Source organism: Epinephelus moara, chromosome 4 (genome assembly GCF_006386435.1).
Source record: "Epinephelus moara isolate mb chromosome 4, YSFRI_EMoa_1.0, whole genome shotgun sequence".
Lineage (NCBI taxonomy): Eukaryota > Metazoa > Chordata > Actinopteri > Perciformes > Serranidae > Epinephelus > Epinephelus moara.
Genome location: NC_065509.1, coordinates 2,924,722 through 2,936,299, shown reverse-complemented (window position 1 = coordinate 2,936,299; position 11,578 = coordinate 2,924,722). Strand labels below are relative to the sequence as shown.

General features: G+C 46.4%; 1 long non-coding RNA gene across 2 annotated transcripts; it reads left to right on the top strand.

Annotated features, from left to right (window-relative positions):
• The first annotated feature begins 3,829 nt into the window (after positions 1-3,829).
• LOC126389359 (uncharacterized) lies at positions 3,830-4,724 on the top strand. Of its 2 annotated transcripts, none has more exons than XR_007569838.1 (2): positions 3,830-4,293; positions 4,654-4,724. It is a non-coding gene; the product is annotated as an uncharacterized LOC126389359 (long non-coding RNA). The 2 variants fall into 2 exon arrangements; XR_007569839.1 differs by having other exon boundaries at positions 3,830-4,323.
• Positions 4,725-11,578: the final 6,854 nt, after the last annotated feature.

Here is an 11,578-nt window from a genome sequence, read left to right as displayed (position 1 = left end):
AAATCTTTAAAAGGGCTGTCTCGGTACTGTGGTTCATCCTAAAACCAGACTGATATTTCTCTAAAAAATTGTTTCTTTTTAAAAAAATCATTTACTTGGTTAAAAAACAGTTTTTCTAAAATCTTACCTAAAAACGGTAAGTTGGATACAGGTCAGTAATTATTAAAAATGTTGGGATCTAAATTACTCTTTTTCAGAAGGGGCTTCACCACCGCCGTTTTGAAGGCAGTGGGGAAGACACCCGTCTGAAGAGAGTAATTTACTATATTTAAAATCTGTTCCTCAAAGAATCCATAAAATGTTTTTAAAAGTGATGTGGGAATCGGATCTAAAAGGCAGGTTGTTGGGTTTACCTGGGAGAAAACTCAACCAAGTGTCCTTGCATCAACCAGGGCAAAACTCTCCAGTGTTTCCTCAGGTAAAACAATGATCCAGGTGTGTTAAAAATTACATTCTGTTGGAATAAAAGACTGGATCTGATATCATCGATTTTACTTCTGAAGTGGTCTGCAAAGTCCTCGCAGAGGGCGTCTGTTGACATCTTGGGTGGTTTATTAAAATTGGTGTTGGTTAAAAGATCGAAGGTGAAGAAAAGGAATTTGGGGTTGTTTTTATGATCGGAAATGAGTTTTGAAAAGTGGGATATTCTTGCCTGTTTGACTGTTTTATTGTAGGATTTGAGTTGATCGCATAATATTTCATAATGAACTGTCAATTTGTTTTTTCTCCACCTCTCTGCACTTTCTTTTCAGTCTTTTGATATTATCATTTCTCCACAGGGGTGTAGGTTTTGTTTTTATTGTTTTGGTTAAAAGTGGAGCCACTGAGTGAAGTATTGACTTTAATTTACTGTTAAAGTTGTCCACAATAAAATCACAGGGTGCAGGTAAAATTTCAGCAGGAGTGCTCTGTAAAATCTGGATAAAATTGCAGCCACTTCAGAAGTTAGGTAGCGTTTCCTCACTGTTCTCACAGGGGCCTCCTGATGGCTAAAACTGGTGATGTTAAAATACACACAGTAGTGGTCAGACACAGCCAGGTCAACAACAGAGGACACACCAGTGGACAGACCATAGGTTATGACCAGGTCCAGGGTGTGTCCTCTGTTGTGAGTTGGCTGTGCGACGTGTTGTTTAAAATCCATGCAGGTTAAAATGTATTCTCTGGACATTGTATCCGAGGTATTATCAACATGTAAATTAAAATCACCAGTTATTAAAATTCTGTTATAGGTGGTGTGTATGATTGTTAATAGTGATAAAAGAGGTGGAATGGTGGGGTGGCCTGTAAACTGTGATACAAAGAATAGGAGGACTGCTAAAAACAAAGGCATGATACTCAAATGATATGTAGCTGTTAAAAGAAACTTCAGTAGAGTGCTGTGTATTTTTGGTGACTGATGCAGTTCCACCTCTCAGTAGAGTGCTGTGTATTTTTGGTGACTGATGCAGTTCCACCTCCTTTTTTACCCCCCCTAGTAGAAAATAAAAAATTAAAATTTGGTGGGCAGGCCTCGGTGAGAACAACAGGTGCGTCAGTGCCAAGCCATGTCTCTGTTAAAAGAATACTGTCCAACTTGTTATCTAAAATCAGGTCATTTATGATAAAAGTTCTATTTAAAAGAGAGCGCACGTTCAGCACGGCCAAGTTAATGTTCCTGTCGAACGTGCGCTCATCATCACAATGTGGTGAGTGTGAAGCAGGTGTGACGGGAACTAAGTTTTTGGGGTTGCTATTGATCCATGGTGAAGCTGGTCTATTAAATCTATTTGAGATTCTGACTGGGATGGATATGGATGTGGGAGTGGGTTGGGGATGAACCAAAGAGGAAAGCAGGGGGGCGTATGCTTTCAATGTACGTAACTGTCAGTCACATGGGGCACACTGAACAGCGTGCTGAATGTTAGCCGCTAACATGCAGCTGCCCAGCCTGCTCGGCTAAGTTAAAATTGTCAATAAAAGTAAATCCATAAGTGCTACAGGCAGCCTGGATCCATGAATTGAGGGAGAGGAGCTGGCAGAAGCGTTCTGCCTCGCGGGACAGTGTTGGCAGGGGACTGCTGATAAAAACAGACTTACCACAGTTTTTTAAAAGGTTAAAAAGAGCAACAAAATCCATTTTTGTCAGCTCTGATTGCCGACGGGCCGTGTCGTTCGAGTCCAAATGAAAAATCAGCCGGTTTATGGAGGAAGGGAGTGAATGAAGCAGTTCTGGAAGTTTGTCAAGGATGACCAGGACTGTGGCTCCAGGAAAGCAGTGAGTTGTGGCATTGAAAAAAAATGAATATTCCTGATTATGCTGTCTCTAAACAACACGGTGGAAGGGGGGAAAAGAGGACGAGGAGGAACAGGATGAGGATTGGGGGACTCACATGAGGCAGGTGGACGGTCCATGCTGCGTGACCGGCAGGAGGAGCGCCAACCCAGCTGTGGGAGAGGAGTCCCCCGAAGCGTCTTCGTACAGCCTCCTTTAGGAGCCTCTGACGCGCCGCGGAAGCTGATGCCCGGGATGGGAGTCGATGGTCGGCTCCTGCAGCCGCGGCACAACAAGTGCCAGCGAGGAAGACGCAGATCCATCCATGCAGGGCGCTGCAGGTGTACCACCGGTCGCGGAGAGGGAGCCACAGCACTGTTAGGCGCCGAGGCCGACCCCTCCAAGTGGGGAGCGGCTGGAGCAGCACCGGTCGGTAGGGAAGGAGCCGCAGCGGCAGCGTCTGCAGTGCCAGCGTCTGCAGTGCCAGCGTCTGGATCTCCGTCCAATGCCAAGGCGCTGTAGCGGTTTTTACAGGCTGAGGCGCGGAGGTGAGGCAGCACAGCCAGGGGCTCTCTTACCCCTGCCGACCACCTCCACCCAGGACCACCGACGACTCGGTGTTGAGCTGGAAGACGGTGGAGGCCAAGCGCTGGGATCCCAGTGCACCGTGTCCTGAAGGGCCGCCGTGAGTGAGGCGATCTGGAGCGACTGTTCATGAGCCACCTCCTGGAGGGAGGTCAGCATGGAGGATTTGTCGTTTAGCTCACCAGAGAGACGGCGAATGTCCTCTTTCAGGTCAGCAATCTTTTTGTCTGCTTTTACAAGTTGGGGGTCCACATCGGCGTGCATAGATGTAGCCATAGATGTACCGCTGTGCTGTCAGCTGGCAGAAGTTTTCCCACCTGTCAAGCAGGCCGTGTCTGGCTGTTAAAACCCCGAATGCTTGGACATCCAGTGATTAAAATAACGTCTGATTAAAGGAGATAAATAAGAACAAAACTAAAAACAATTGATGTCCAAGCAGATAGCTTAAAAGTAACTCCAAAGCTAAAATAAATCAGTTTAAAATCGCAGGTTAGGGAGAGCACAGACAGGCAGAAGAAGAATAGAATAGAATCTTTATTGTCATTGTATGAGTACAACAAAATTAAATGCAATCATGGTGCAATAAATAAAGGTACGTAAGTACTAGACTTAATACTAAAAATACATCTTACACACACACGCACACACACACACCCGCAAACACACACACACACAAACAACCGTCTTGCAGCTGTTCTTACCCAGATAGCACACATACATCTGGCCGACGTCGGCCTGAGGACGACACATCGGCCCTGAATTTATAACGTCTGACAAGCGTCGGCCGCATGGGCGGATATCTTTAAATTTAATACTCTTTTGTCCCAGCTCATCAAACGTCTCTGTTACGTCGGCTTTGGGTCGGCCCAGTGCTGTAGAATATACCCGCCCACATACGGAAGTCGCCACAGAGGCGGAATTTCATTTCCGCGGTGTTTGTTTGGAACTGAGCTCGCAGGACACAGCATCTCATCGCAGTTGGTTTTTCTGGTAAGCTCTACTGGAATAAATTGGCAGAAAATAGCTTTGTTGTTTCTTCTGTGACCGTTAAAAGAGGTTCCTGGTGAGTGGCGAAGCACGACTGGGTGTATATAGCTTAGCACAGCTCCCCACCAGCTAACGTTATCTTTCGTTAGCTGTTAGCTAGTTTAGCGGTTTAGCTCATGTTATTCTAACAGGCTACAACTGTGGTGTTTTCATTTTATTTTCCCTAGTTGACGTTATCTGCTCATCTGGTTATCGTGAGCACTCGTTTTGGGTTAAAGTGGAAGTGCCCGGAGCTGCCACCCGTGGTCCCGCGGCCCCCCGGCCTGCCCTCCGGGGCCCTGGACGTGTGCTCAAGTGTCTGGGAGAGGAGCGGAGAGGAGCACGGAGGTCAGGCGGGGCGGGCCGACACTGTGTATCCCAGAACGGGTGCTGAAGTGTCGGTGAGACCAGCAGAGAGGAGCGCGGAGGTGAAATAGTGAAGTTTAAGGATGCCTTCAGTATGTTGTTAATGTGATTTTATGGGCAATTTATCAGTCGAGGTCTCCTCCTCTGCAAAGCAAACTGACCCGGTGGCTACAGGTAATAGCGCAGTTTTGAAGCCACTGTTTTTCCGAGATGAAGGACTGATTGTTGAGCTGCTGTTAACAGTTAACGGAGTTAACGGATCCCGTTATTTAACCGTTTCAACACTAAATTAAGCAGAGTGACGGACACAAAGCCTTCAATCTGGCTAAAAGACAGCTGAAATGCTAAAAAAAAAAAAAAGTGGTGAAGTTGGGATTTGTTTCTTGAAGTTATGTGCTCATCATCTTTTCTGTGTCTTGCAGGCTGCCAGGAGAAGCGGACTGGCCGTCAGATATTGTTTGTGGAAATTTGAAAATAAAGTTTGTCAAATTGACTTTTGTCTCTTCATTGTGCACACTTACACACGAAATAGGGTAACAGTCAGCTATTTTTGAATGTTAGCACTGATTTCTCACATTGGATGGTGAAATATTTGTAGTTTGAAAGGTCCGACCTAAATGAATAAAGGTCGTAGTTAACGAAGCATATGAATATTAATGAAGGAGCGCCTACTGAGCGCAGCTTTTTATTGATCGTTTGAACGTCGCGTGGTGGTCATTTTCGATTAAAGGCCAACGTCTCAGCGACGTCTTGGCAATGAGCAAACGCTCTCCCTGCTACGTCTTAACGATGTAAACTTGATACATCAGGCCGACGTCGGCCAGATGTACTGTATGTGTGCTATCTGGGTAGCAGCTTCATTACATTATTCAGCATTATTCAGGGCAACAATGGCTCTGGGATAAGAACTGTTCTTTAGTCTGTTTGTTTTTGACTTGTGAGTCCTGTATCTCCTGCCTGATGGCAACAGTTCGAACAGAGGGTGCCCAGGGTGTGATGAGTCCCTCACTATGTTCCTGGCTTTACTGCACTAACTCACATACATGAAGAGATATTTCAGTGTCTTTCCACCTGGCATGGTAGTCTCGGTTACACAGATTTATCAATGGTCTAATTTGAGCTGAGAAGAAATAATCCTTCAAATTTGCTACAGCCATACCTCCTCTCTCTTTCAACAATTGTAATGTTTTGAACCTTACCCTGGGTTTTTCCCCCTGCCATATGAACCTGGAAATAATGTTATCCCACTCAGAGAATTTTTTTGTGGTGATTTCTACTGGAAGAGCCTGAAATTAAAAAAAAATAATAATAAGTCTTGGGAGTATATTCATTTTTATGGTCTCCACCCTTTGAGTGAAGCTCATAAAAGGGTTGGAATTCCATCTCTGTATATCTAGTTATATTCTGGTAAGGAGGGGGTTATAGTTGATCTTTGCTAATGTAAAAATGTCTTTAGGAAGCAGTACACCTAGGTATTTCATTGCATTCCAGTCCCATTTCAGATGAAATCTATTCTCAAGTTGTTTAGATGGAGTATAGTTTTGTGTTAAGATTTGGGTTTTCTGAACATTTAGTTTATATCCTGCATATTAACCAAAATTATTTAAAAGTTTAAATAGCTCAGGAAATGAATTAGCGGGATCATTTAGGTATAATAAAACATTGTCCAAGTACAGTGCAATTTTGTGCTGTTCCCCATTTATAGTAATACCTTTAATATTGTCAGATTGCCTAATCCATTCAGCGAGCGGTTCAATATAAAGTGCGAAAAGGCGTGGTGACAATCCGCAACCTTGTTTAGTGCCCCGTTCTAATGTAATAGTGTCTGAGAGGTGCCTTTTTATTTTTATGCAGGCAGTTGGATTATTATATAGAGTACTAACTCCTTTAATAAATTCTTTATGAAACCCAAATCTCTCGAGAGTCTTATATAAGAACTTCCAACTCACAGAATCGAAGGCCTTCTCTGCGTCCAGACTAACCAGTAAGGCTTGTAACTTCTTGTATATGGCTCAAGATATGTAATAAACGTCTAATATTATCATGGGTTTGTCTCTGCGAAATGAAACCTGTCTGGTCCGTGTGTATAAGGTGGGGGTCCTTACTTCTTCAACTCTCTTGGCAAGAACTGATGTATATAGTTTGTAGTCAGTAATCAGGATAGTGATTGGTCTAAATGACCTACAGTCCAGTATGTCTTTTCCCTCATTCGGAATAACCGAGATTGTAGCTTCACTCCAAGTTGGCGGGGTTTTTCCTTCTTTTAATGCTGTATTAAATATGTTAAGAAGGTATGGTATTAACTGAAGGTCTTGTACCATTCAGAAGAAAACCCATCTGGCCCTGGCGATTTATTTGTTTTTAATCTAGAAATTGCACTGTTCAGCTCCTCCTTAGTTATTTCGGCTGTTAATTTTGTGTTTTTGTCTTCTGACAGAGTGGGTAAATTGAGGGGTACTAAGAACTGCTCAATCTGTTGTTATCTTCGAATTATGGCTGAGTTTATAGTTGTTTATAGTAATTTTGAAATCTGGCAGGCCAAGACGTCAAGCTCTAAATTAGCTGTCAATGGCAAGCAAGCAATCCTCAATCAGCTGATGGCTCAGCTGACTGCCCCTTTGCTCCTATTGGAAAATTGCATTCAGAGCGTGCTATTTAAACAGCTCTAGCCTGGCCCCTTTTACTGCTTCCTCTGCCGGTAATCGCAACCCACCTCCACCCCAGCTCCTCCTGTCATGCTGTTTTCTCTGCTCTATCTGGGTTTCTTTTGCTGCTGGGCTCCCTGCTATAGCCGTTCATGATGGCTCATGAAGGGCAGGAAGGTGTGCTCTTCCTGCCTCAGACTTTCCACGCAAGCGCGTGGAAGAGCAGGGGGTCCCAGGTCCTCCTGTCATGCGGGTCTGAACTTTATTGTATTCATTTGCTTGCTCTGCTCTGTCTGGGTTTTCTTTTGCTGCTGGGCTCCCTGCTATAGCCGTTCATGATGACTCATAAGGGGCAGGAAGGTGTGCTCTTCCTGCCTCAGGCTTTCCACGCAAGCGCGTGGAAAAGCAGGGGGTCCCAGAACAGAATCATACCGCCAAATGTAATATAACTTGTGCAAGTAAATAAAGATTATTTTTGACAAAGTGGTCCTGACTGAAACGCCATTTGTATTTCACATTGCTTATGTAAGAGGGTTTTAGAGTGTGGGTCCCTAATTTTGTAGATTGTGTTATCTGACTGTTGTTTTTGCAATTTCCTTGCCAGGAGCTTAGCAAATTTTGATCCAGATTCATAATACTTTTGTTTTGTTTAAATCATCTTTTTTGTATTTCTTGTAAGTATAGAATATTAATTTCATTCCTAATTTCTTTTAATTTTGAGGTGAGGTTTGGGTTTGATCCCTTCTTGTGTTTTGTCTCAAGTTCTTTTAATTCTTTATTTAGTTCTAATAATCTCAATTGTCTTTGTTTCTTTTGGTATGTGCAAAAGGATATAATTTTCCCTCTGACAACGGCTTTTAGTGCATCCCATACAATTTCTGGGCCAGCCTCCCCATTATCATTTTCTTCCATATAATGTTTAATTTCTTTTTTGATTTTTTTTTTCCCTTTACCTGTCTGCATTAGTCTTTGTAGCTTAGCACCACAAAAGGGTGTAAGCTTTTTATGAAGATTTATGCACTGTTAGTCTTGCAGCCAAGTATTTTATACCCATACTGTGCGTGATTGTGACCGTCACCCACCCTCCCTGGAGACTAGCCTATCAGCCTGTATTGGAAAAACTTCCTAATATGAGCCAGAGAGGGCCGTGATACACCATAGTGTGTCAATGGGAAAGTAAGGGACAAGCAGGGGGGATTGAGGGACAGGTGCTTAAGTCCTGAGTTATATACCGACAGTGCATGCGGAGAAGAAGGAGAAACAGGCAGTGTAGCTGATGTATTGTGGCCTTGAGGTTGTTGTGCTCCATACAGATTACCGAAAATAAACCAATAAATGTATAATAAAGAAAAAAAGAAAAAAAAGAGAGAGAAGTCTATACTGAACACCAGAAATATGAGAGTCCTGGTGGTGGAGGTAAGCCCTATTGTGGAGAAGAGTTGCCAGAGCAGTGTGGTAGGTTTGAGAAGCAACTGAGCCCCTTTTGAGTGATCCCATCGGTTCTTTGCGATGCGTCACGGAGCTGAAGTATCGGACATGCATGCGTGTATTTGAACCCTCCCAATGTGTTTATGAGAACCATCACCAGGGTCCAGGGTCAATGTCCCAGCCCAGTGGGGGAAGGCAGCCGGTAAGGCACCCCAAGGCCGCAGGAGCGCCCAGACCCCACGCCCAGGGAGCCACAGAAGCTGCGGGACACCACGCAGGCCCAAGGACCCGGGGCACCCCCAGAGAGCCAGAGACGCACCCTAGATGGGTGGGGCAGCCCACCACCCATCCCCGACCACCCCCATCGGGACCCCATAGCAGGGGGCCCAAAAACCACAGCCGGTCAGGAGGCAGAACTCCGACAGGCACCCACAGAGCCCCCAGGGCGCTACCCAGCCCACCCGCCACAGGGCCACGGGACCCCCCCCCACACACACACCGGGAACCTAGCGACACCACCATGATGTAAATGGGCTCCCTGGCTCCAACTCACAGCCTGGGAGGGCCGGGCCCCACGAGCCATGCCATGCGTATCTACAGTGTGTGTTGACCCACCACCCCCCCCTTACTATGATTCTCCGATCCCTGACGGAGAAACATAGTAAGAGGGGGGCCCCTAAATGTGATGTGGTGCATTGAAATTGGGGGACATAGGAGACAGGTGGGGGCAAGGCTGATGGCTGCAGCACACTGCTGTCCTGCAGCCTGTGCAGCCATAAGGCCCCTGGAACCTGTCCCCATCTGTCCACCAAGATGTAGGTGTGTGTGGTGCTTTAAAATTGGAGGACAGATAAGGATGGGTTGGGGGGCAGGATGTAGGGCTACAGGACACCACTGTCCCATAGCCTGCCCCATCGTGAAGCCCCCCAATCCATCAGTGGTCTGCACCTCAAAGAGTGAATGTATGTGGTGCGTTAAAAGTGTGAAATGTGTGGTAAGAGAACTAAATGTGGTTTAGGAGGCCAGGCCAGTGTAGGCCCGGCCCGAAGGCTGGAGGGATGGATGAGAGGGGCTAGAAGGTGGTGCCAACCAGACCCCGGTGCTGCGAGGCCCCCAAAGCCCATGGACAGCAGGCCAGGCGGGCCCCAAGGAAACCCAACGAGCCCCCACCGAACCCCGCCCCCCCAAGCAACTGCAGCGCCAGGCCCATGCAGTGGTCCCGACCTGGGTCACACTGGCTGCAGCAAACCGACCCCTAGCAGAAGGACGAGCCACGTCACCAGGATGCACGGACGATGAGCCCCACCCAGCCCCCTGGACCCCGGCGCGCAGGAGCACAGGCCAACCCGCACCCCCGCCAGTACCCCCCCAGACTGCCCCAGACCCAAAGCTGGACGCCCGGCCCATCCGACCCGCCCCCTACCGCCGGCCGCACACCAACAGGCAGGCCCACTCTGCGCAGCACCAGAACACCCCCCTGCGGGCAGCACCCAGCCCCTACACCAGGCCCCCAGCCCGGGGAGGACCCCAGGCCTACCCGAAGGGGGGAGAGGGGAGCAGGGAGGGACGGGGAGAGGGGGGAGGGAGGAGGGAGGGGGAAGAGCGGGAGAGGAGCGAAGGAGGGGAGGAGGAGCCCACCCACCCCGCACCACCAGGGCCGGAAACAGCCCACCAGGGGGGACCGGCCACGCCGCCCCAGGCCCAGGGAACACAAGGGGACCCCGCCACCCCCAGGCACACAGGGCAAGCAGTCCAGACACACCCGCCCCCCAGGGGAAACCGCCCGGCCCCGCGATCCCCCACAGAGCCAGGGAGCAGGCCCGGATTCAAGGGAGAGAGGGTGCACCTAACACATGCTTAAGGCCTTGAATTCCTTGAATTGATGAACCGCTGTGGTATATTGTGGTGAGAGAGATAGAGAGATTATCATTAACAGAAACACATTACATATTACACAATAGTTTTTCTTGAGTTGTAATATTTATATGTACAGGTGGCATATGCTCACAGGCTGAGTGGCACTATACAGACACGTTTAGTGAGTGAATAAATGGTGACCATTTTTCTGTAAAGTATGTTAATTGGTTTCTGTGGCTAGCAGATATTTTCTCCAGCGAAATATGTTCTGTAAGGAGATTCAGTTAATGGTTGATGTTGAGGGTCTGTTTATCTTTCCAATTGACTAGGATTGTTTTCTTGGCGATGGCGAGAGCTACAAGAAGAGAGTTGCAGTGGCTGTTTGGGAGGTCAATTGTCATCAGGTCACCAATTAAGCACAGGTTGGGAGATAATGGGATCCTGCAGTCCAAAATGGAGGAGAGTTTTTGAGTGATTGCTGACCAGAAGTGCTGGACGGGTGAACATAACCAGAGAGCATGAAAGTAGGTGTCTGCAGTGTTCTGAGTACACTGAGTGCATATGTCAGATTGACTGAAGCCCATTCTGTTCATCTTTTGTTGGGTGATGTGTGCTCTGTGGAGTACTTTAAATTGGATAAGTTGTATATTAGTGTTTCTTGTCATCTTAAATGTATTTTTGCATATCTGAGTCCACAAGTCAGGGTCCGGGGATACACCGAGCTCCTTTTCCCATTTTAAAATTGGTAAATGTATAGAACTGGTCTCTGACAGTAATTTATAAATCTTAGAAAGGTTTTTTTTATTTCTCGGAGAAAGCTTTGTAATATGTTTGGCAAATTCTGGTGGCTGCAAAGTATCCTGAGGCGCTGGAATTCTCTTCTTGATTGTTTTTATCAATTATAAATATTGTAGAAAATTTCCATTTCTTATTTCAAAAGTTTGAAATAAGTTTGTGTATGTCATAAGTATATTGTCTTGGAAAAGGTGGTGGAGATGAGTTACTCCCTTCATCTCCCATGTGCTAAAATGGAGAGGTCTTTTGTTAATTTCAAAATCCGGGTTGTGCCAAATTGGAGAGAGTAAGCAAGGTTCTATTTGAGAGTTTGTGATTTCTAGAGTTTTCCACCAGGCAGACAAGGTGGAAGCAAGCAGTTATGACGTCTGAGTGTAGTGATGATAAACAGGAGGTCAGAGAGTTTTATGTTGTTGCAGTCCGCCTGTTCTAGTTCAAGCCAGGAGTTGTAGTCTTCGTTAGGATATAACCATTTCGATAGGTATTGTAGCTGGTTAGCTAAATAGTAATGTGTAAAGTTAGGAGCGTCCAATCCCCCTTCCAATTTGTTTTTCTGAAGGGTGCTTAGGCTAATTTTTGCTGTTTTGTTCTTTGAGTAGAATTTTATAATTGCAGAATCTAA